General features: G+C 38.4%; 1 long non-coding RNA gene across 1 annotated transcript in view; it reads left to right on the top strand.

Moving 5' to 3' along the window:
• LOC121109737 overlaps positions 1–6169 on the top strand; it is a 67454-nt gene extending 61285 nt beyond the window's left edge. The window contains exons 3-5 of the long non-coding RNA XR_005857632.2: positions 1880–1992; positions 4520–4607; positions 5437–6169. This is a non-coding gene — a long non-coding RNA (uncharacterized LOC121109737). The remainder of the gene's footprint in view (positions 1–1879; positions 1993–4519; positions 4608–5436) is intronic.
• The last annotated feature ends 20055 nt before the right edge of the window (positions 6170–26224 follow it).

A 26224-nucleotide genomic window follows, 5' to 3' on the forward strand; every position in this document is an offset into this window, starting at 1 on the left:
AAAGAGAGTTTACCTGGATAAATGTTGTTTCAGCTCTCCTGAATGATCACAGGAACTAACTATGGCTAGTATTAGCTGTTCTTGGCAGCTAAACAAATAAGGAAGCATTCTTATTGGGAAGGCTGAAGTTGAACTCAAAGCAAAGGCTATTAAAATGGCACTGCCTGTGTGGGCTCTTGAACATCGTGCACAATGCAGATCTCTTTATAAAAATAAGATTATTTCATGCAGATCTTCATATCTAATTATTTCCTTTCTACGTACTTTAATATGATAATTACAAAAGCCATCCATTTAGATTGCAAAAAAATATCACTCAAGCTGTGCATAGGCAATCAAATACAAAATTCAGATTACAAAATTCTAATTCAGGGTTAATGTTTCAGCAAAGTCTCTATTGTTTGAATATAGGCACTACTGAAGTTCAAGTGGTAGAGAGTGCTCTTGAAGAGGATGTGAATAGCTCACGAATATAGTCATATCAAAGCTGACTTTTGAGTTCGAACTAATATTTTCTTGGAATTGTTGTTTGCTCAGCTTGACCTTTTTCTTGCCCTTCCTAATACAAAGTAAGATGTTTGCATTCCAGATTTTGATTTGGGAAATTCTTTTTGCTCAGATTGTGTGGTGGCAGGTGCAGAACTGGTTGACATAGTAGAATGATAGACGGAAACTCTGCACCTCATTTGAGAATGTTTTCAAACAAGAGGTGAGAATACAAGAAGCAAAACATTCAGAAATAAGCTTGCAGCCATTTAACAACAGGTTAAAAGGATGACTCATTCTTCCAATACTGCCATTAAAATAAAAAAAAAAAAAAAAAAAAAATTACTTCATCAAATAGCATTTCATTTTAAGTGGACAATTCCCTTTTACATTTTTATTTTTAATAGCAAACTGAGTCCAAGATACAGCTCCACAAAAGTAATATATAACACAGAAATAGTTTTCTAAAAGTAATGCAAGGAATTAATATAAACTGATATCAAGCTTCAAGTACATCCAACAGACAATATTGTGAAACACCTCCCATAGCTTTACTGTGTGATCTGGACGTTGAAAAAGAAGTATAATTTAATAATCTAATTCAAAGAACTGCAAAGACACAAAGGCATTGGATAAAGAAAAATCATTACACAGAGTATAACGTTCTATAGTGACAAAATTTTCTTAATGTTGTGCTAATCACACATGAAAAATAGATGAAGAGAGAATGGAAATAGTATGGACTTGCACTAAGGACACTTTCATTAGATAATCAGTGTAAGAAATAAATCAAGCTAGCTCTACAGAATCAGAGAAACAACTCCAAAAAGTGGGTCAAATGCAATACTTGATGTTAATTCAGATTTCTTTTTACCATGATGGAAAACATCCTTACCAAAGCAAGTATGTTTAAAAGTAAAGTGGTTTAAAAGTGAAATATAAAGTTGGAATAGCAGAGACCAAAGACACAGCTCATACTCCATGATAATTCTGCCCACTTAGGCTCTCAGAATTTTTCATATTATGAATGCAGAAAGCATTGTTCAGTCCTGTCAGAGTTTTGCTTCTCCCTCTTTGATGGGAGGAATGTGGCATAATGCCATTATGTTAGTATCTATTTAGTCCTGTGAGATCTGTTGAGACACAGTCTGCTTTCGGTTTGGGTCAGTTTCTAGATTGTTTGGTTTAACTGTTTGTAGCGAGGAATACGGTATAAGAGGGAGTTTATAATCATCTCAGATTAATTTAAGACTTCAAATTCTTTGTTATTTGCTATATATATATGTATATATATCAACAGGATACATGTACAGATTAAGCTCTGTAAAATCCTATGCATTCAGAGTTATGCTCTGGTGTTGCTGCATTCTCAAGGACTTAATTTTCTTTCAAGGGCTCTTCACAACCCACAGGATCCCTCCAGGAACACCCACAACGTGGTGAGCAGCTGGGCTACCACAGGCAGCATGCAAACCGGCAGGAAGCAACAATAGCTCTGAAGCCAAGGTACTCAGCTGTGCTTGGCACTGGTGGAGTCATGTAGCTCTGGAGAAGGACAGAAAAGCTATTCAGATTAGAGTGAGCAGCCTGAAAGCAGATTTTAACCTCTATTTTGGCAGAGGCAGAAGGGATACAGTAGCAGATTTCTCATTACACCCATCCTGTGATACTCTATAATCAGTGTTCTGAGTAGCACTGGCATGCCTGGTGAGGGAAGCAAATTGTCATGGACAATTCTCGCTGTAAAATAGAACCGCACAAAAAAAAAAAAAAAAAAAAAAAAAAAAAAAAAAAAAAAAAAAAAACAGCAGCAGACAGTGTTTCAAACAAAGACTTCTTTTCCCTTTGTCTTTTCTCTATTTACTTTTATTTTTAATTTTCTTCTGTAAACACAGTAGCTACCAATGATATTCTACCCTCACTCCTCACTGAATTAATTTTAAGAAGAATGTAGGCTAGAGTGAAAGACATTATGTGAAAGGCTATCAGAAACTGGGATTTGTTCTTATATGTTCTGTAGAGACAGAGCAATGTAAAGATTGACCATGGTTGATGAAGCATGACTGATTAGAACAAAGCAGCAGAATTTGTGTTTATTGTATGTATTTATTAGATGGACATCAAACTCAGGTCACATTGAGAAAATTGGCATGCTTTTGTACATATAATGCAGAGATTGAGGGAGCTTTTTTTTTTTTAAAGATATTAAGCTCTATAGTTCAAATATTGTATTCAGATATGTGAGAGGTAGACTGTGTTTTTGCAGTGGAAATTTCCAGTATTTCTGTATGTAGCATAGGATAAGTTGTTTTTCACAAAGAAAGCTGCTGAAGAGAGTATAGTTGAGACTGAGCTGTTCCAACCTGGGTAGAACTGGCACAGGCACTAGGTAAGGTAATTATATAGGGTAGGGGAGAGTCTGGTATAGGACAGAACTAGTGTGCCAATTTTTGAAAATATTGTCCTCCTGTTGCCATAAAAAGTGCAGAAAATAGATACCTAAAAGCAATGGGTTGGAAACAGAGATTGCATGGAAATGTAAGGTAGCAACAGCATCGGAAGATTGTGAGCCTGAGACGCTCAACCACTGAGTGCCAGGAGAGCCTTTACCTGAGTTGGACCCAGGGTATATAACAGAATGGATTTCACCAATCAGGTGTGCAATGTCTCCCTTGTCAGTAGGGGGTGTGCACCCATTATTGCAATAATGAATAAACTGCTGTTCACAGAGATCCTTGCCTGATTAGAAATGTTTGATCTTTAGAGTGTTCCTCACAGACACTAACAAAAATTTCTTGTTTATTAAAGACTAGAATCATTTGTAGGTATATTAATAGGTCTCAAGATACTGAAATGTAGGAAAATTGGCTTCATGCTATTGTTAGAGAAATACACAGCTATATTTTTTCATATGTATGTGCAACATGGTATGTGTACCTAAATACATGTAATGCAGTATTGACAAGCTCTCTGTTACAGCTCCGATTTTGTCACATTTTGCCTGATTCATCTACATCAGACATGATGTCTCTATTAAAACCACTAATCTGGTGAACACATAAGTCAATTCTGGAAGACACAGAACAATTTTTCATAAACTTTAAATGTCACCGAGAATGCTGACATTCCAAATGTGAACATACTTATTCTATTCATAATTATTTCTTTTACCTCAGAAATGCAAAGCAGAACAACACTGGATAGAAATAACTTATGTAAGCACACATTTACTTCAATATCCATATATCACATTTTGTATTATTTAACAGCAGCCTGGTCCTGCTGTTTTATTGCCCTGTTGGATAGGATGACATATGACCACAGGAACAGATAAAGGCTTTCATTTTGATTTGTGCTCATGTTTTGGAGCTAAGAAGCAAACTGGTAATCAGAAACATATTCTCTAGAATTACAAGGGACACATTGCTACCACGACAATGTTTTAAAAAATTAAGTATTCTCAGTAGGTGTTTAGAGCCTCAATATTTCAATTAGCATACTCTTAGTATAGACCTAGAATTTCTAAAGATTATATACAGGAATCTGTTATTTGGATATATCTGCATATCTGTATGTTTTCTTTATATACTCTCACAGCAGAAGTTTCTTAACCAATACTAAAGGAAAGAAGAAATCTTAGGGGATAGGGGATACCAGATAAGGGCTGAGGTACAAAGGATGTTTAAAATTGATGGATCACTTCCCGGATCCTAAGGCTACTCAACACAGAGCTGGTCCTCACACATAATCGAGATTTTTCTAACTTGAGGCAAATGCAACATACTCAAAAAGCAAAACTACAATAAGGAGTCCCTCTGGCACACATACATTTGTATGCCCAAGGCTACTAGCATCCCTTAGATAGACTTCAGTAATCCATGTGCCATGGCAAAGTAATGAAAAATGACTACACACTGGGGATTGAATTCCTCAGTTCCAAGCATGCCACTTGTGATGTCACCACTATTACCCCATAAGGAATTCAATGACAACAGGAGGATTGTCTGACCAAATATTGCTTTAATTTTCACAGGAGAAAAGAAAAGCTACAGAACCCAGATCTGTTTTTTCTTCAAAATTTCGTAGTCATTGTATTTTCAATCTACAGAGAGTACAAATTTGTAAGTATTTTTCCATTTTATACTCAAATGTATATATCTATATGGGTCTGTATGTATTTGTACATATGTTTATGAATATAAATGTGAATTAGATTGAGAGGGCAGTTTATACATACACTTAATTAAATATAAAACATCCTTTGTGATTATGTAGTTTTTTGCTAGTCCCATCAGAACCAACATGAGTGGCAAAGGGTAAGCACTTCTGAAAATTGAATCCTGGTTATTTAGGTGACTAAACATTGTAAAGAGATGTCATGTTTGAATTCTCAGACCAAAGTGCTTAGGAAAAAATCAGCTTTATGCTATTGAATATATCAGCTTGTTGGAAGAGAAATAGATAAACAGAAAACTAATAGAAAAAAATTGAAAAAAGCATATATTTACAATGGCCCTTTTTTCTATTACAAGAAACAATCAAACAAAAAACAACACCATCATTAATCCCTTACTTAGGTTTTATTTAAAGCCACCAGTACTGTTCTCTGCATTTTGTACAAGCATAAGTTAGTACAGCAAGTTCAGTTTCTTTCATGTAATACTCACATTTCTGGGAAATTATCTCTGAACCACAAGTCTTGAATTAGAAACAGATGTTTCTAATCTAGAACAGATTAGAAACATTTCCAGCATGGTCAGAAAGTGAGTGTCCACACAGTCATGATCAAGCAATGAGATAGACTCCCTTTGATCAAGATATTTTGAAAGTTTGTGACATAACTAGAGCTTCTCCATTGGAGCAGACTATTTCACCAGTATGACTCATTTTGTAGTAGCATCATATGCTGAGTCTTTGTTCAAAGTGCTGAGGGGTTTTCCTCTGTTCTAGGTGGTCTAATGGTCCTGAATGAGCACATATAGCAAGCTGGACACCTGTAGAGGAATTGCCACTGTCTGGTGAGGTGCTGCTATAGATTTGTGGAACTATTCATTTTCTGCAGCATCCAAGACCTATTGAAATTAGGAAGACAGGATGTCCTATAACCTCCATGCAATGTAATAGCAAACAAACAAATAAACAAACAAAAAATCTTCAGAAACAAAAGGTCAGAGAGTATGGTTACCTGAACACAAAGACTACAACTTGTAACACTGTCATTCTAATTACAAAAATTTCACAAGGTTTTCTGGTTTATTTTAAATGATTACTAAGAGCATGTTAGGCTTATAAAAATGAACAGTGAATTGCCTGGAATTAGTATATAACGCAAAATTCAGTGGGATATTATATTAGAACTTCCCTGAGCAATAGTCAACAAAATCAGTAACTTAATGACAGAAATCAGTGTGGGTACAGAAACATGGAGCCTTACAAATACTTGCTACTGAATGCTTTTAGAGGCAAACCAAACTCCTTATCAGCAAAGAACTCGGGAATTTAAAATCTTGCTGCTTAAAAAGCTGCATCCTCTTTTCTAGTCTGTGATTTAAAATTCTTCTATGCCTCGAGACTTTTACCGAACAGTTTCTGTAAACCTTCAAAAATTATATATTTATTTGTGTACAGAAAATGAGACCAATGAAATATGAATTGTAAGATGACCAGCAAATCTGAAAGCAGAAGAGAAACCTCTTACATACCACTGTTAATTACATGAAAACATATTTGCCTGTCCTATTTTCTTTCTTGCAAATTAGAAAAATAGAATAGGTTGTATTATTTCTGTTGTTTGTTTGGTTGGTTGGTTTTCATTTCTCTCTTTTTTTTTTTTTTTTTTTTTTTTTTTTGATTTTGCATTACTGAACCATGTTTTTTCATTAGATCTATCTATAATCCTATTTGAATTGATAGCTGGGGAATTAAGCATAACCTGAATATCCAGAAAAATTTAAAAGGATGGATCCTTTGTCAGGGAATGCAAGTAAAATGGCTAAGAAGTTCCAGTAACTTCAACTGTTTCTTCTCACTAAGGTGGTATAAGTGCCAAGCTTCAATATCCTGTCCTCAAAAGGGAAAGGAATATATGTGCTGTAGGAGATCAGTTGTCAGTATGTCCCACTATACCTGGAGAGAGGTATGGTCTCTCATCAGTGTTTGAAACCTGCACATTTACACCTTTTGTCAGTCATACTCTGGTCTGCTCTTTCAACAGATTCCAAAAAATGGTGTTGTCTGTCCTCACTCTGACCTTACACCATGGCAGGAAATATTTCCCAGCTCCTGAAGAAACTCAGAGCTCTAGAAAACTGCCCTGAGAGCAGCTGCAAACCAATATGGTAATTTCCAGAACAGAAAAGAACCTTTTCTGTCAGTTTCACCCAAGCCTACACTAGACTCAAGGCACTCTTCAAAAGAGCAGAATGCAGACTCCAGAAAAACTAAAGGTTATATTTCTTACTGGAGGGAAAACAAAGAGAATATCATAAAAGCACATGAAGAGGAAGACTTTGTACATACACATACATATGCATATATATAAATGTGTATGTACATACATAGACGCAACTCAAACATCTTTTGAAACATCCTAAGGCACATTTTAAGTATTTGTAAGTATCCGTATAAGTATTTTCATTAATAGCTGACTGGACTCCTCAGTTTTGCTAAAGCAGATATGTGCAGCGTTTCAGGACATGCCAGATACACAACTCAGATCATAAAATTGTTCAAAGGTACTTTTTTACAGCAGATATTGTTCAGTCCCAGACCCATTTTATACAGATTTTTTCATCCTTACATTTAAAATATCTTCTCCTATTTGCAATTTGACTATCTTAAGGTTCTTGGACTGTCTCCCTGTCTGCACCTGTGTCTGAAAGGAAGTACAGGAGAGGTTACAGAGGTTCTTCTTTCAAACGTAGTCCAGATTTTTCAAAATATATCATTCCTGAGTGGCTGATGGGATTATGCAATAACTAGAAAACCTGATTCTGGAAGTTTCTGATCTCTTCCAAACAATCTCTATGCATATATTCAGAACCAAATCAGAAATCAATGGACCTTCTCAGGGCTTCCTGTGCTTAATACCTATGAAAGCCTTGTGAATTATAATAATTAGGAAAAGTGTATTGGGAATCCACAGATAAACTTTCCCCTCTGTTACTGTTTACATAAAGGATTTTTTTAAATTTTCTCCTTTACACCAAAGAGATTCAACACCTCAACATAAAATATCTGCATAACAACGTTGGAATATCTACCACTAGCCAAGCTTCGGCAACTGGGAAATGTTCAAGTCAGCCGGGTAATTAAAACAGAATAGAAGAAAACCAGAGCAGCTTAATCTACATTTCCTTAATGTCCCTACGCATTAAATATAATTCAAGAAGTACAATTAGAAACCAGTGTGCAATATTTTATCTTAAGATGCAAATCAGAGGGGTATTAGTACATGTATGAAGTTCAGTGGATTTGCAAACATTTGCAAAACTGGTGAATCAACATTCTGGCACCTCCCATTATAGACTACGTACAACCTAACTTCTTCCAGAGTTTCTACTCAATGATGATCTGCGGTGTGAAAGGAGTACATAAAATAGAGAATAATTACAGGTCACTGTGGACTGCTCCCTTTTCAATGCTTTTGAATCTCTCAGGAAGCATCTCATAGCTCCAGAGGGAAAGTACTGTGCACAGTATTACTAATTCACTTGTGACCTTAAAATACAGAACAGCAAAGTCTTGCCGTTAAGCTGTACTAAAATTCATTTCCCCTGTCTCTGAGTTCTCCTTAGTGCCATATGAAAATGGTGCTGATCACGGAAACAAAATCCAGTCCAAGGACGGTTGTCATAGCAAACACACTAATTGTCTGACATTTCAGTTCCCCTAAAGGCTTCTGCAGGAATGGGCCCTCTATATTTTCCTGATGTGCTGTTTGTGAAACCTTACTCTGTGTCACCAAGAAGACAAGAACAGAACATGTTTTCCTTATGTCTCTTATTTGAAAAAAAAAAAACATTCATTTTGGCCGTAATTCCAATTCCTGATAGTTTTGGAGCAAGTTCAGATTAATATCTAAAGCGTTAAGTACTTTTTACTAGTAAACTTAGTCATACAGTAAGTTCATGGCAAATTAGCTTGCCTGTTCATTTAAATTGCAGACTAACAAGGACTATAAATAAATTCAATTCTTATTTGTATTTAAATCAATATTTCAAGAAGAACTGTATTTTAAGTGAATAAGAACCCCTTTTAAAGCTTTTACCTCTTTTTTAATGTGAAATAGGCAAAATGCCCTCCAGCTATGTAGAGGTTTGGACATATCCCAGGTTTGCTGAACTCATGGGTTTGACTCACCTCTAGTTACTGCAGCAAGGTAAAGTAAATTACACTGAGTAGCAGCAGTTTAAGTAGTGTAAAAATATTCTGTATTTCCAATTAAGCTTCACCACATTAAAATGTTGCTTACTTGTTTCTCATATTTACAGCTGAGGTTTCTGTAATAAGTAGTAATCATTTCATCAATACATATATCCTTTCATTCTGTAGATTGCTGTCAGACAGCAAGGTGACAGACTTGGTGCACAGTATTTGCATGGCACATAGAAGGAAAGACAGAATACTAGTTATGGCTCATAGTGAGGAAATGAAGCATCAGACTCGAGAGAACCCTATGGAAAACAATATTATTTCATTATCTGAGAAGTTTAGAGGACTGTCCTTTCCTACAATCTTCTGAGCTATCTTGCTTCAAGCTGCCCACAAGTCTAATTTAACTCAGCATAGAAAAGTCTCCAGAATACAGAGTCTTTTGTTTATTTTATAGTGGCATTCAAATGCTTATAAAATCCCCTTTTAAATGAACATATGGAATGCAGATGCAATAAATTTCTCATTCTATGTCATAGTAGGCAAAAAATGTCCATCTTACATGTTTTATAAGAAATAAACGTTATATTTTAAGATTTCTTGACTAAGTTGGAAAGAAACACTTGCATCATTATACAGTTTCTCACTATGAAGTTTTCATATCTCCCTCTGAAACATCTGTTGTTGGCCACTATAGGACACCAGTCCAGATTGATTGTTGGCTTAATCCCATGTGACATTTTCTCTATTTGAATTATTCTGATGAGTTTGCTTACATACAACTTATTATCACGAGAGGAAATTTAGAGCATATTGGCTGTGGAACCCCAAGGTGAACATGTTTGATGCACTTCGGGGCACTGGATGGGAAGAGTATTTCAGTCCAAAAGACTTAGTTCTCTCTTCAGATCATTTCTCTGGAAAAGTCATCCAGGAGTCTTTTCCTGCTTACTGGTTCTTTTCACTTCAGTGCTTCACAAAATTATTGTAGTTCATGCTTTCATTCACCCCATCTTTGGAAAGATGGCCTCATTTCAGCTCTCCAACACTTCAGGGGCTTCAGTCAGAAAGAAGGCCACAGCCTGACCTCTCTTCTTGGAGACCAGTCTTACTGAGGCACAAACAGAGGTGAAGTTGCAACACCTTCAAATGACAGGGCATTAGTCTGGGCACCTTGACGAGAGTATTCCCAACCTTAAGCAACTAACTTTACTTCCTAGATGTACAGCATAAGTAGATACTTTCAGCAGTAACCATTAGATGTGATCCACCCAGAGCCCCTTCCTTCACACTGCACTGTCAGGGAAGAGGCTTAGAATATTCTCAGCGAAGTGGCAGTCAAGTTGCTCTAAAGTCATTCTGTTTGACCAGCTTCCTGACTAGTAAAAGGCTACCTTGAGATTAGAAAAGGGAATCAAACTGAAACTTAAAGAACTGCTGACCCTTGGACAAAGTAAAGCCAGATGGCTTTTTCACCAGTTAGTTGGGGAGGGATATATATTTTTGACTATGCATGTTTTGTTTTCCCTTTATGTATTATGAACGCTTTTTCCTTGCCCCTTTTAGCTTTCAGTGTAGTTCCTTTGTGTACATTTCAAACATCCTAATTTCATTTTATTTTCTTAAGAACTGCTTTATCCTAATGTCTACAATTATTTTTAAAAACACACCAGAAATAGCTGGAAACAAACAATTAGACATGCATGCTTTTAAATGATCTTTGATTTAGAAAGCGCTCCTTTTGCTAGTGTTTCTACTTCAGCAGGTTCACTGTTCCCTAGTTTTCAACATATAATCACAAAGACATGCTAAAATGATGAGGCTTACATCAGTGTTATAATGCCAGCTTTCACTATCACTCATATACTTTCCTGATAGTCAGTCAAACAGTATAAATTACATTACGATTCCTGATTTCTGATTCTGAATTATCTCCTCCAAGTATGATATTCAGTTTAATGTGCTGCACCCATAAAAGCACAGTGCATAATATGGCTGTTGTGCAAATTGTCATTCCACAAATGATTACTTCTTTGATCAAAGTATAGCTGTGCCAACCTGTTTAAAGCTATTGTCAATAGGAATAAACAAGCTCAAAGTGTTTGTCTTAGAGTGACAGCACAAAGCAGCCTGCAATCAAACCTGCGTATTTAGAAGACAAAGCAGTAAGCAATGAAAGGCTAACTTATAACCTTCAGTAATATGATAAAGTGTTGGTAAAAACATGCAATTAAATTCAAATCTGGCTTTTCATTACACACACACACACAAAAATACTATTCGATATAGATTTATTGTTTACTTAAACAGAAAGACTCTCAGATATTAAGCAACCATTTTCCTCAGATACTTTTTTCATATAAAATTTAAAACTAGCTCCATAAATGCTTCATTTTCAGTGATAACAGAGACCATCTAATCTTTCATCAGTTCTAAAGCTTACAACTTAGTGTACAAAAGTCAGTTGTTGTCCTTCCAGCCTAGAGGAAATTCATCCCTTCCCTTCCTTTCCCTTCTGTTTCTCTCTCTCCCCTTTCCTTTTCCATTCCCTCAACTCTCATCGCCCTGCATCCTCTTTCCTCACCTTGCCCTTGTTTACAATTGCCTTTCAAACATCTAGAATTTCCTGACAGTTTTAAGTTGTATTAGAAATTAACATGGAGAATCCAAGAATATTCTCACCCTCTTCATATCTCCCTCTTTGGTACAGAACATTGTCCAGATCTGTTGTTTTAAAAATATCTAGTTAAAGAAGCCACAGTTTTTGATGTACTGCTAGTGTGAAAAGTATTTCATCAGTAGCCTGTAAAATGACTACATTTATTTCATTTTTTCAAAGAGAGAGTGCAAATATTTATTTAACGGGAAAGGGAGATGTATTGTTTGCAATATTTCAATCTAGTAAGGCAGAAGAAAAACTGTTAGCATTTCTTTTGTTCTTGATGTAGTTAAAAATCTCTTTCATACTGTAGGATGTAAGCATTTCTGCATGTTTTGGGTTGTTTTGATTGTTTTCTGGTTGTTGTTGGGTTTTTTGTTTGTTTTTACTTTTGTTTCAACTTTCTATCATTCTTAATTTCTTACTTCTATTTATTACTAGCAGTGACTCTGTTTTGCCATTTTCTGTATGCCGTATTTATCTGCATATAAAGTGATTTTGATGTGACAACAAAACAGATTTACAATAGTTTTTTGGAGAATATTTGGATTCTAGATATAAAATAATCCCTAGTTCCTGTTGACTTCCCATGTTTCAACACATCTGATATGTCCTCGACTTCGTAGTGAAGGTCTCCTTCCAGTCACATTCTCCACCCTGATGGTATACTGTACTCCTCTGTAAACATTTTCTAAGACGTCAGGGCCCTAACTTCATACTAGACACTTCACATTAATTTTCATACCTCATGGTAAATTGTGACTATGACTGAAGTATCTTAGGGTTCTGCTACAATCCGTGTACCACAAAGATTTGGGTCTGCAGATGAACCCTGAGAAAGGTTTCCTTTTTCTTTGTGACTTCTTTCACAATACAACTGGTTTGGGAAGTTCTAGTCAAGTATTTTTAACCAATTCTAGCTTAGCATTCACAATTCTATTATAATTGACATGAATCAGAGTTCTTCACAGCTTTTTCACAGAATCACAGAATGGCCTGGGTTGGAAGAGACCTCAAGGATCATGAATCTCCAACCCCCCTGCTGGGCAGGGCCACCAACCTCCCCATTTACTAGACCAGGTTGCCCAGGGGCTCATCCAACTTAGCCTTGAATACCTTCAGGGACAGGGCATCCACAGCCCATCTGGGCAGCCCGTTCCAACATCTCACCACTCTCCTGGTAAAGAACTTCTCCCTAACATCCAACCTAAATCTTCCCTCTTTCAAGTTAAAACCATTCCCCCTTGTCCTGATGTTATCTACCCTTTCAAAGAGTTCCTGTTTATAGGCTCCCTTCAGGTCCTGAAAGGCTGCAATGAGGTCACGCTACAGCCTTCTCTTCTCTAGGCTGAATAAGCCCAGCTCCCTCAGCCTGTCTTCGTAGAGGAGGTGCTCCAGCCCCCTGATCATCTTTGTGGTCCTTCTCTGGACCCTCTCCAACAGCTCTCCATCTCTCTTGTACTGGGGGCTACATACCTGGATACAGTACCCCAGATGGGGCCTCACAAGAGCAGAGTAGAGAGGAACAATCACCTCCCTGTCCCTGCTGGCCACCCCTCTCATAATGGAGCCCAGGATACCATTTGCTTTCCAAGCTGCAAGAGCACATTGCTGGCTCATGTTAAGTTTGTCATCCATCAGGACCCCCAGGTCCTTCTCTGCAGAGCTGCTCTCAAGGACTGCTCCTTCCAGTCTGTATAGATGCCTGGGGTTCCTCCAGCCCAAGTGCAAAACCTTGCACTTTGCTGTGCTGAACCTCATTAGGTTCACCCGGGCCCACCTTTCAAGCCTGTCAGGGTCCTTCTGAATAGCATCCCTTCCTTCCTCCATGTCAACCACACCACTCAGCTTGGTGTCATCAGCAAATTTGCTGAGGGTACACTCAATTCCATTGTCGATGTCATTGATAAAGATGTTAAAGAGCATCGTTCCCAAGACAGATTCCTGGGGGACTCCGCTCATTACCGGCCTCCACCTGGAGATAGAACCATTGGTCACCACCCTCTGTCTGCGGCCTTTCAACCAATTTCTTATCCAACGAGTGGTCCATCCATGAAATCCACATCCCTCTAATTTGGAGATAAGGATCTGGTGGGGGACCATGTCAAAGGCCTTGCTCAAGTCCAGGTAAATGACACCAGTCACCTTCCCCTCATCCACCATCGCTGTCACTCCATCATAGAAGGCCACAAGATTGGTTAATCATGATCTTCCCCTGGTGAAGCCGTGCTGGCTGTCTCGGATCTCATGCTCATTCCTTATGCATGTGATCGAGCATGTCATCCAGGAGGATCTGTTCCATGATCTTCCCAGGCACAGAGGTGAGACTCACCAGCCTGTAGTTCCCCGGGTCCTCCTTGCTCCCTTTCTTGTAAATGGGAGTGACGTAACCCTTCCTCCAGTTATCTGGGACCTCGCCTGACAGCCATGAATTCTCAAATATGATGGAGAGTGGCTCGGCAACCACCTCAGCCAGCTCCTTCAGAACCCTGGATGCACACCATCCAGCCCCAAAGACTTGTACTCATCCAGTCTCATGAGGCGGTCTCAGACTTGCTCTGCCCTTACAGTGGGGGAGGATTTACCCCCCTGTTCCCCATCTGGAGGCTTGGGGGTGCAGGGTTCAGGGACGTGAGAAAGACTGGAATCCTGGCCACCAGTGAAGACCGAGGCAAAGAACTCATTCAGTACCTCAGCTTTCTCTTCATCCGTTGAAGCCAGTTCTCCTTTCAAATTTACTAAAGAAGGTACACCTGTTTCAGCCTGTCTCTTCTGGCCAATGTACCTGTAGGATGTCTTCTTATTGCTTTTCACATCCCTCGCCAAGTTCAGTTCTACCTGCGTCTTGGCTTTCCTGATCCTATGTCTGCAAGTCTGGACAGCATTCCTGTACTCTTCCCAGGTGACATGCCCTTGTTTCCGGAGCTTGTATGCACCTTTCTTCGCCTTCAGTGTGCCCAGCAGGTCCTTGACGAGCCATGCCGGTTTCCTATCTCATCTGCCCACTTTCCTATTCAGAGGGATGGAGACCTCTTGTGCTTTCAGGAGGGCATCCTTGAAGAGTAGCCAGCTCTCCTCAACATCTTTATCTTTAAGGACAGTATCCCAGGGGATCTTGGCCAACAATCCATTGAACAGCTTAAAGGTCGTTTTTCCAAAGTTCAGGGTCCTGACCCCACCCTTTGCCAGGCCCACATCCCCCAAGATCATGAACTCAACCAGGGCATGGTCACTGCAGCCCAGGCTGCCTCCAACATTGACGTCTTTGATGATCTCTTCCGCATTGGTGAGCAGCAGGTCCAGCAACACTTCACCTCTGGTTGGTCTGTCCACTACCTGGACCAGAAAGTTGTCATCAATGGATTCCACAAGCCTTCTGGACCTCTTGCAGCTTGCCATGTGGTCTTTCCAACAGATGTCCAGATGGTTGAAGTCCCCCACCAGGACGAAGGCCCATGAGCATGATGCCTCCCACATCTGGAGCAAGAAAGCCTTGTCAACAGCCTCCCCTTGATCAGGTGGCCTGTAGTATACCCCTATCACCAGCTGACCTTTATTAGTCCCATCCCTAATTCTAACCCACAGGCTCTTGACCTGTTCCTGGTTGTTTCTCAGAGGGAGCTCCTCACAGTCTATCCACTCTTTGACATAGAGGGCAACTCCCCCACCCTTCCTATCTCGCCTATCCCTTCTAAAGAGCCGATACCCATCAGTGGTAGTATTCCAGTTGTGGGAGTCATCCCACCATGTTTCTGTGATAGCAACAAGGTCATAACTTTCCAAGTGCATCACAGTTTCCAACTCATCCTGTTTATTACTCAGGCTGCATGCATTGGTATAAAGGCACTTAAGCTGGACTTTCCCTCTTGCCGTCTTTATAGGGGATCTAGGGTTCCCTAGAACAGTAGCATTCCCAGCATCCCCCTGCCCTACTCCATTCCTTTGTACTCCACCTTCTTTGCCCATGGAGTTTGGTACAAGCCCTCTAATGACCCACTCAACCCCAGTGGCCCTCTTCCCCTTTGTCCCCTTCCCCCTTCATACCTAGTTTAAAGAATTTTTTTTTTTTTTTGACATTATACCTACTAAAACTTTCAGCTTAAATATGAATAAGTAGAGGAAGGTGGCCTGAATGAATCCACACATCTTCACAGAAGTAATGGTGGAAACTCCGATTTAGTGCCCGAATCAGCTCATACTTATACAGGAATACATGGTACACACGGCAACTTATGATTGGTTAGCACACAGAAATCACGCATCTTGCTCACATAGCTATTGGTACAGCATTAATCATCACACGGCTTTTTTCACTGTTCTTTGCATTCCAGTCTTGATCTCTTCCCAGGCTAGCTACCCCCCTTATCTTAACTGAAGCCTCAGTTTTTCTTCCTGCTTTGACAGCTTCAAGGTCTCATAGCCTGGGTTGTGCACATAGCACTTGAGCTCATAATATCCTTGCTCCCTGAGCCACTCTCCTACAAATAAGTATTACTAGTGCAATAACACATTATCAGTAGGGTAAAACTAACCTGTCTCACAATGGTCTAATGCTGTAATATGTAATGTCATGTAATAAAGCATGACCAAACATGGTTTTCACTCACAATATGATTTATTTTTTAGGTTATTGATCATTTCTCTGTTCAGATGATATTAATGATTATAAACAACCTTTTACAATTTATTAAATAGCTTATTTAGTAATGCAAGCTATGTTCAGAAAGCTCTGCAGCAGAAAAATGCAACTCTCTGCCACTTATGCTGTAGTACTTGGTAATGTGTAGTACAAATACAATAGGTGCTTAAGGAATGAATGATCCTTTTCTCATGCAGGACAACTGCAGTTTGCATCCATCGTTGAATAATAGCTTAACATGATTCATTGTCAAAAATATTCAGACATTCAAAATTCATTCAGTGCAAACCAACAATTGATTCAGAAATAGCTGCATATTAAAGCACGTCAATTCTCTTCTTTTAACCATTCAATTTTTCCTACTTCTTGCATAGTCATTCAGTTGGATATTATAATACTGTCCATTAGTCTTCTAGTTTCCATGGAAAGCAAGAAATATTTTGAATTTTTTTCTACTTTATTCTATGTTTCATATCAGAAATATTTCCTAAGTTGGCATTCCTTATTATCACTTTTGACAAAACTTTTGTAGTAATTTTAAAAGCATTCTTTGAAAAATGACCAAATTATAACTCATGTCAAAGAAGATAATTGTTGTCATGGTTTTGTAATTTTGCTATTTGTATTCCACATCATAACATCATGGACAAAAGAGAAGAAGAACTACGTATCACAGAGGACCTCATTGTCAGAGAAGGAAGATACATCACGGGAGATATGTCATCTGGTTGCGCACGGTCTTTCACTTTCGCTTGCTATGAGGGAGAGGAGGGGGTGTGCTTCCAAGTTGTGCGCCTTCATCAAGTAGGGCTTTCAGTTTTGGAACCCCTCTCTCTCTCTCTCTCTCTCTTATTTCATTTGATTTATTACCCTTACTTTCAATTAGATTGTATTATATCGTGTCATCTTGCATTCTGATATCATAGTTAGTAAAATAAGTTCTCCTTCTTAGATAGTTGCCGCTGCTCCATTTTTTTTTATTTTTTATTTTTTTTCAGGAAGCCAGGGGGCCCATGAGCCTACTGCCCCCCTGTCATGGGCACAGATTTATCTAGATAACTCTGTGACAATTATTTACAAAATTATTTATAGTAAATAATACAGATTACATTGCTTAAAAATAGTAAGTTTTAGAAAACAGTTGTGCAAATTCTCATGTCTTCACAAAAATAAGGTGCGTTGATACAATAGCAAATAAGAAAAAAAAAATCATGGTAGTTAAAGACCACAAAATACAAGCATTATTGATAGGGCAGAGATGTCACATATCTTTCTGTCTTAGTCTGGTTCTTCTAAAATAAATGAATTTTATCCTTTAAATATTTATCATTAGCTAGAAGTGGAGGAATTTGTCTGAAAATAACACAGGTCTGGAAAAGGTAAAAATATAATTCAAGTAACTTTTTACATCTTTCTTTTTAATAATTTATTTGCATCTTTATTATATTCACCTTTTTGTATTTTGCATTGTTTATTTTGTTAAAATTATTAATTTTAAAGATAACAGAAAAAAAAATTGTATTTATTGAGCCATAGACTGTCTTTTCATTCCATACCAGGATATGTTTCTGATTTTCATATCATGCTGCAAATCTACTGGGACAGCATACCTAGAATGTGCAGCATTTTGAGACCACATGCCATAACTATAACTTTACTTGTACAAGTAGTTGTATGGTATCTAGCAGTATTAGTCATGCTCAAAGATAGTGCTTCACTGCTTTGCTGAATTAAGCTCCAGATACAGTAAAATAATACATGCAGTTCAGACTTGAACACAGAGTAGAACATAACATCACTTAGATAAGTGATTTTGGGTTTAAAAAAAAAAAAAAAAAAAAAAAAAAAAAAAAAGCCTGAGAAGGGAGCCATCTGCTAAGTACTTCAAAATATGGAGAAGTTACAATGTCCTTGCCCCAGAAAGAAGACTATTGGAAAACACTTGCTCACACATGCTGGAAGAACAGAGATAGTTGTCAAGAACCATCAGTACCATATATATATATATTTTTTTATTATTTTTTTTTTTTAACAAGTTTTCTTTTATGTTTTATGGTAGTTGTTGCTTAATGAACTAGCAAAGGGAGAGAGAAGAGAAAATGACAGAAACAGAGTAACAAGATAAATGGAGGAAGAAGGCAGGTAGCATGAATCAAGGGACACGATTTGGGTGATATTTAGAGGGCTCCACTATAGCAAAGGACATATAGCAGAAGAACTGTGGAAATGTGTTAGCTGCTCCTAATTCGAATATTTCTAGTTCATCTGCTTGACAGTTTTTTTTTTCTTCTGTTCCATGAGGTTGCAAGACTAAGGAACAGAAATAGAAATGCATAAAAACAGTGTTTAGTAGACAGCTGGGTCTTGTGCAGCTCTTCAGTTAGGAGTGCTGGATGTTTCCACTTCTCAGTGTATAAAATGCCCAGTTTACATCTAGGACTAGTTCCTTCTTAATATATATATATATTTTCCCTCACAACTGCAGCTTACCAGATTAAGCATCATTTGGGAATGTGTCCTTTCTGGAATGACAAATACATTTTCCCTCCTGAAAGGGGGAAAAAAAAAAAAAAAAAAAAAAAAAAAAAAAAAAAAAAGGATTTAATTGGAAGTGTCTAATTTAAACACAAATGCATCAACTTGTATTTTAAGAACAGATATTGTGGAAGAAAATAATCTCCAATTAACCACCACAATAGAAAAAAAGCACTGATCTATTTTTGGTTTTGTTTTCTTAGTTCCACTTTTTCTTAAGCAAATACAGCTCAATACGATGATGAAGCTAAGAGTCTGAAATGAGCAGATACTTATTTTTTCCCTCATATTTCTGTAAAGCCAACAAAAGGAAAATCATTCAAATAATTGGATCTAACAATTATTTAAACTTTGATTTTGGATCTAATCTGCACGTTCCTGAGGGAATGATAGGAGAAATTCTCTTATGAGAAAACTGTTGTTTTACACTTATTTTCCTTTTAAGTGCTAAATCAGATTACACTGGACTCTCTTTCCTTCATTTAAAAGTCATCTAGAATATTGGTCACATACTATATCTATAGGCAAAATTTATTTTTCTTGAATATATTACAAGGAGTGCTCCAAAAGTAATACTTCTGGACATCCATGCAGATTTTTTTGAGCGTGGCTCAAAAGCTCTTGTTCATTGCTGGTGAAAATGCATAGCTAATAGGGGTGACTATGTTGAAAAAGAGTGCTTTGTAGCTGAGAATTTGGTCTAGCAAATAATGTTACTGTGTGCTTTGTATCTTGTAGGTTATAGGCTCCATGGAAATATATAGGAGGCATTACTTTCAGAGTGACTTACATAGAAAGTGAGGAAAATTGTAATTTTCTTAATTACAGGTCTCATTTGTCAACAACAAATTCAGTATTTGAGGAACTGTCTCTGTCTTCAAAAACACTCTCATAATTCTTTCATCTGTCTTCCCAACTCTAATTCACATATTTCAATAAAACATACATTTAATGATTTTATTTTATCTGTAATAAGCTTGCACAGGCCCAGCTGTTTGTTTTAATGCCTCCAGTGGCAATCCTTTACCACCTACAGATATTTCATTAAATAAAGGTACTTAATCAGTTCTGCTTTCAGTCCCAAAAAGAGAGTGAGCAGAACACCTACACACATTAATGAGGTGATTCTTTCAGGTCAGTGACTCCTTTCCATAAAACTATGGTATTCTGTGGTGCTAGACGCAATACTGATCAAGCAGGCCCAGAAAACAGACACTCACTCACCCCACTCTGGCACAAAAATACCACTCTTTTTCCTGTTAGTGATCTGTGTTCATATCTCTTCCAAATAATTTTGAACTCTACATCAGTTCCTATGTTCATCAGCCTTTCATCATTTTAGGTTATCTGAGCAATAATCAAGTTCTAGATATCTTTTTTTTTTTTTTTTTTTTTTTCTGTCTTCCTTTTTTTTTAAGAAAAAAAATAGCAAAATATACTGTTGCTCTTAAAGCAAGCGCAGATGGATCTTAGAACAAGCCAACATATAATGCCTGTTTGGATGTCTCATTAATACAAAAGACCATTTCGGGAAAAAAAAAAAAATAAAAAAAAAATAAAAACAAAACAAACAAACAAACAAACAAAACAAACAAACAAAAAAACCCACTGCACTTCAGTTTTTCCATGAATGTAGATTTTATAGCAAAGCCTTAGAATAGTGGTACTCCTGCAGGTTCTATTATAAACTCATTTGAAGAGAAATGTAATTAAAATTGAATGAGCTAAGAAGAAAACTTAAAAGTATAGAATCACCATCACCACAGAAATCCTTTGCTTGATTTTTTTTTCATCATTGAACTGATGACAGATAAGAAGTCTAAATAATTAATGTAAGTGACGAATGTGGCTGTTATGAAATACTTTCTATTTCCATGATTTTAGGATACCACAGAAATTGAAACTACTTCAAATAATACAGTATGTCGATAAAATATAAAAAACATAATATATATCACAGCTTAGTGGAAAGTTCATTACACAAAGCACCAAAGGCAGCTCATAGATGCTGTGGGAAGGTACTAACAGAGTAAACTGGACAACGGCAGGCTTTACCTTTTCCTATCTTTTGCCCAAGTCTCTCAATCTGAGTTTATTCCAGTTAGAGCAGAAGTCAGAATTTCTAATCTGCTTTAAAAGCATGAGACTAAATTAAAAAAAAAAAAAAAATAGAATTAGACAGCACAAGTAATGTCTGTGTTTTCTCAGAAATTGTTGAAGTTGTATATATTCCATTCTCTTGTTATGATGCCTTATTTTCAGATAATCCTTCCAAGCAATTTAATCTAAATTGGCTTCATTTCCTCAAAGATTTCCCAGGTGGCAATATTTTTCCCAAAGGAAGATTTAACTGTTCAAAAATTCATTGTAAGGCTTTCTCTGCAGGCATTATTAGGAGTGGAGGAAGATTTGGGTTCCATGCAGGCATCACTAAAGGCTTTGCTTTGTATCTCAAGAACATGAAGTAGAGAAAAGCCCATTCTATCATTTTTTGTTCTCTTTTCTAATTTCATGATGTTAATGTTCATACCATGAATAGCACAGGCTAGTTCTGGACAACCTTCCATTTGAGTCATGATCACAGATCATACCCACACATTTCCTTTGGGAAATGGGTTCCAAGCCTTGGGATCCCAAAGATACTACTTTCTCAAAAGATTCTAGTTCCTCAGTATACTATGTAAAACCAGCTGAACTGGAAAAGACTAATAATTCTGTGTTTGAGCAGCAGATCTTCAATCGTACCGATGAATTCCTGCTGTCTGTGTTTGGGCACCAGAGGGTTAGCCTGGAGGGTGTCACAGCCACCAGCACAGTTGGACTGTGTGTGTGTTGCAATAATCGAGACTTGAGAGGCTCTTTTCACTTACACACCAACTAAGTGTTCATCTGGAGTGACAGTCAGACACCGGCCCCTGCTGTCTCTGTTTCTGCCAGCTAAAATGTCACTTCTAAATAAGGCTGCAAGTGGAGAGCAATGCTTTCTCCTCTAGTCGTTCCCCTCCTCCTACAGAGGATTCCCCAGGCAGGGCAGGGGAGAGCAGTGCAAGTGGGAAAGGTTCTTTCAATCCAATAAGAAATATTTTCTTCTGTCACAGCATGGGAAAGGCAGAACTGGACAAATTTAAAGGAACTGGAGAAACAAAATTATCAGAAGTATAACACAAGTGGGAAGGAAGATATCATAGTGGGGCTACTGGAGATGATAGAAACCTAACTGGGAATACCAAGGTCAACATTACATTGACCTCCACTGACTAAATTTTTAATGAAAAGTTGCAGTGTTGGTGAATCTCTCTAGCAAATATCCCATTATATATCATGGACTCACGGAATCATAGAATCGTAGGGATTGGAAGGGACCTCAAGAGATCATTGAGTCCAACTTTCCTGCTAAAGCAGGTACCCTACAATAGTTTGCACAAGTAGGCATCCAGCCAGATCTTGAATATCTCCATAGAAGGAGACTCCACAACCTCCCTAGGTAACACATTCCAGCACTCTGTCACCCCTATCATAAAGAAGTTCTTCTGCAAGTTATTACGGAATTTCCTCTGTACCAGTTTTAGGCTTCCTTGTCCTATCACTACACACCACTGAAAAGAGTCTGGCCTCATCCATTTGCCTCCCACCTCCCTTTAGATATTTATAAACATTAATCAGATCCTCTCTCAGTCTTCATTTCTCCAGGCAGAACAGACTCAGGTTACTCAGCCTTTCCTCATATGGGAGATGCTCCAGGCCTTTTATCATCTTTGTGGCTCTCCACTGGACTCCTTCTAGGAGATCCCTGTCTTTTTTGAACTGAGGAGCCCAGAACTGGACACAATATTGTAAATGTCGTCTCACCAGGGCAGAGGAGAGAGGGAGGATCACGTCCCTCAACCTGCTGGACACACTTTTTAATTCTCCCCACAAGGGCACAGTTCTTGCTCATGGTCAACCTGTTGTTCACTAGGATCCCCAGGTCCTTCTCCACAGAGCTCTCCTGCGGACTTCTGATGACTTTCTTCTCTTCCAATTGTTTGGAGATGGCATCCAGAACAAGCTGTTCCATCACCTTTCCATGGACAGAGGTGAGGCTGACTGGACTGTAGTTTCCCAGATCCTCCTTGCCCTTTTTGAAGACTGGAGTGACTTTGGATATCCTCCAGTCTTCAGGCACCTCCCTCATTTGCTGGGATCTTTCAAAGATGATACAGAGTGATTCAGCAATCTCCTCTGCCAGTTCTCTTAGCACATGTGGGTACACCCCAATGGGGCCCATGGATTTCTATGCATTGATTTTGGCTACATGCTCTCTGACCAGATCCACCTCAACCAATGGAAAGTCTTCCTTTACCCAGACTCTCTCTGTTACGTCCAGAGTCTGGGATTCCAGAGAGCTAGTCTTAGCATTAAAGATCAAAGCAAAGAAAGCATTCAGAATCTCTGCCTTCTTAGCATCTTCTGTTAGCACAGCACCCACCTCATTTGGTAGGGGACCCACATTTTTCATAATCTTCCTTTTACTGTTGACATACTTAGAAAACAAAAAAAACAAAACAAAACAAAACAAAACAAAACATTCTTGTTATCCTTTACCTCTTTTGCAAGGTTTAATTCCAAGTGGGCCTTAGCCTTCCTCGTTGGATCTCTACAGGCCTTGAAAACATTCCTATATTCTTCTCAGGAGGAAAGGATATTTTTCCACATTTTATGGATCTTCTTCTTTCCTTTTAGTTTATCCATGAGTTCCCTGCTCATCCACGCAAGCCTCTTGCCACCTTTTCATGATTTCTTACTCCTAGGGATGCATCGATTCTAAGCCTGAAAGAAGTGGTGTTTAAGCACCAACCAGCTCTCATAGGCTCCCTTATCTTCTAACACTCTAGCCCATGGGATACTTCCAAGTAGGTCTTTGAAGAAGTCAAAACTGGCTCTCCTGAACTCCAGGGTAGCAATTCTACTTATTGCTTTGCATCTTCCACCTAAGACCTTGAACTTCACCATCTTGTGATTGCTGCATCCCAAGCTTCCTTCAACCATCACATCTCTGACCAGCCCTTCCTTGTTAGTAAAAACTCCTTGTCAGCTCCTCCACCACCTGCATCAGAAAATTATCATCAACATATTCAGGATGGTTGAAGTCCCTCCATAAGAACCAGTGGCTCCAATTGCAAGGCTCCATCCAGCTGTTTGTAGAAGGCTTTACCCACTTCCTCCTCCTGATCAGATGGCCTGTAGTAAACACCCACAACAGCATCACCTATGTTAGCCCACTCCTTAATTCTTACCCACAAGTTCTCCACTTGTTCATCATTCCTCTCCAAGTGGAGCTCAATAAACTCTAGTTGCTCTCTCATATAAAGAGCAACTGCACCACCTTGCCTTGCCAGCCTCTCTTTCCTAAAGAGGACATAGCCATCCATGACAGCATTCCAGTCATTTGAACTGTCCCACCATGTCTCTGTGATTGCAGCGAGATCATGGCCCTGTGACCATACACAGATCTCTAGTTCTTCCTGTTTTTTTCCCATGCTGCCTGCATTAGTATACAGGCACTTTAGGGAAGAAGAGGGTACAGGTATCTCCAGAGGGGTGTAGGAAGGTTTAAGCTGGGCTACTGGCAATGTTATCTTCTCTGGGGAGTCTTCAAGAGATCCAACTGGACAACTGAGAGCCTTTTCTCTGCAGTTTACTAAAAATGCAGCATTACTGGGCCCTTCTCTGACACAAAGAATTCCATACCCTTCCCCCATTGAATCTAGTTTAAAGCTTTTGTAATAAATCCAGCCAGCATGCTCCCCAGAACACTTTTGCCCCATCTGCTCAGTCACATTCCATCTGATGCCCACATACCTGGTCTCTTGAAGGCCTGCCCAAGATCATAGTACTCCTAACCTTTACCCTGACACCACCCCCACAGCCAGTCATTTACCTGATCTATCCTCCTCCTTCTTTACAGGACCCAGCTACCAGCTGGGAGGTCAGAGGTTACTTGCGCTGCTGATCCCCTTACCATCTTTCCAAGGGATGCAAAGTCCCTTTTAATCTTATGTAGTTTTCTCATTGCAACCTCCCGTGACCCTATCCTATTTGGTGAAACATTCCAAATTTCCACTGTTCTTTTCCAAGAAAAGTCATCAAACAAAGGAAACACAGTTTTTGGAGGAGGAGTGAATTGTGATAAAGATTGGGAATTTCCAATGAAACACAGATTCCCCATTAGTGGTAAGTGTGAGGTAGTGCACCAGGGGCCACACAGTGTCTGCAGGCAGAGAAGGTCTGGGATCTTACTTTAAACTAATACTTTTCGTGTACTCTCATCTGAAGTGATTCAGACTTGTTGCCTTAATGGTTATTTCTGTGGACACAGTTCTGGCTAGTTTTGGTTTTTAGCTCCAATACCCTCAAGAGGACCTCAGAGAGTAAAATGTCATCATTCAGAGGACACTAAGGTGCTGCTACAAGCGCTTTCAAGACAAAAAATCACCCACACTCTCATGCACACTGCAAATAGGGGAATAAGAGTGCTCTCCTTTTTCTCACCTGCTCCAATGACCCTGCAGCCTGTTAAACTTCCTGCTCAGAAGAGCAAGCTTTTTGCATGGTGAGAGAGGTCCCAGACATTCATATTTGCACAATCTGTAGGCAGCTTCCCAGAGCCAGGGTGCTGCCTAGATGACACTGAGCAGAAAAAGAGTAGTCTTCAAAATGCATTCCATGTCTTATTCCAAATATGTATAAATTATTATAATTATGTGGCTCTCCAGCTGAACATGAAGCTGAGACAGTAGCAATGATCAAGATTTCTAGATTATACTCATTCAGCCTTTGTCCATAATAAAGTGCCGGCTAGCAGGTCAATTCAAAGCAGGTCTCTAGCGACACTGTGTAACAAATGCTTTCATTACACCATAAAAGTCTCAGCAAAAAGCAGAAAAATAAAGTAAATCTACTGTGATGTTATTGTCATAAGGATGCTGTCCAAGGAAATTAGACACATTATAGTGGAAAAGCATGAAACCAAGAGAAAACCCTCACAAAATTAACAGGGCACATTTTAACAACTGTGATTAAGTTTATTGTGTCTTATTTATTTCCTGAGTTCTGAAAAATTGCCAGCAGCCACAAAACACCTGGAGCTTAGACTACTATGTGTTAAACTTTGTTTATGTACCTGTAAAACAGCACTACATTGCTATTGGTCTTTTAAAAGTCTCTTCTCTAAGAAGCTGCCCAGAGTTACTACATGTGAAAAAACTTTTACATTCAAATTTCTATATGCCTGAGAATTCCTTCTTTTTTAAAAAGGAATTTTTCTAAGAGGTATAACCATACGAAAATAGAGGGTAGAGATGATTCTATGATTCTATAAAATACTAAATTCATTTGCAAATTTGGACTTTAAAATGTTGATTTCTATTCATTATTTTGTGTTGCTTTGTAAGATAGAGACGCTACTTCAGAAGAAGAAAGGAGAATAAGCCAGAAGCAACATGAAATGGAAATCTTATCCATTCCACTCATCTGAAGAAGGATGTGCACAA

Source organism: Gallus gallus, chromosome 2 (assembly GCF_016699485.2).
Source record: "Gallus gallus isolate bGalGal1 chromosome 2, bGalGal1.mat.broiler.GRCg7b, whole genome shotgun sequence".
Lineage (NCBI taxonomy): Eukaryota > Metazoa > Chordata > Aves > Galliformes > Phasianidae > Gallus > Gallus gallus.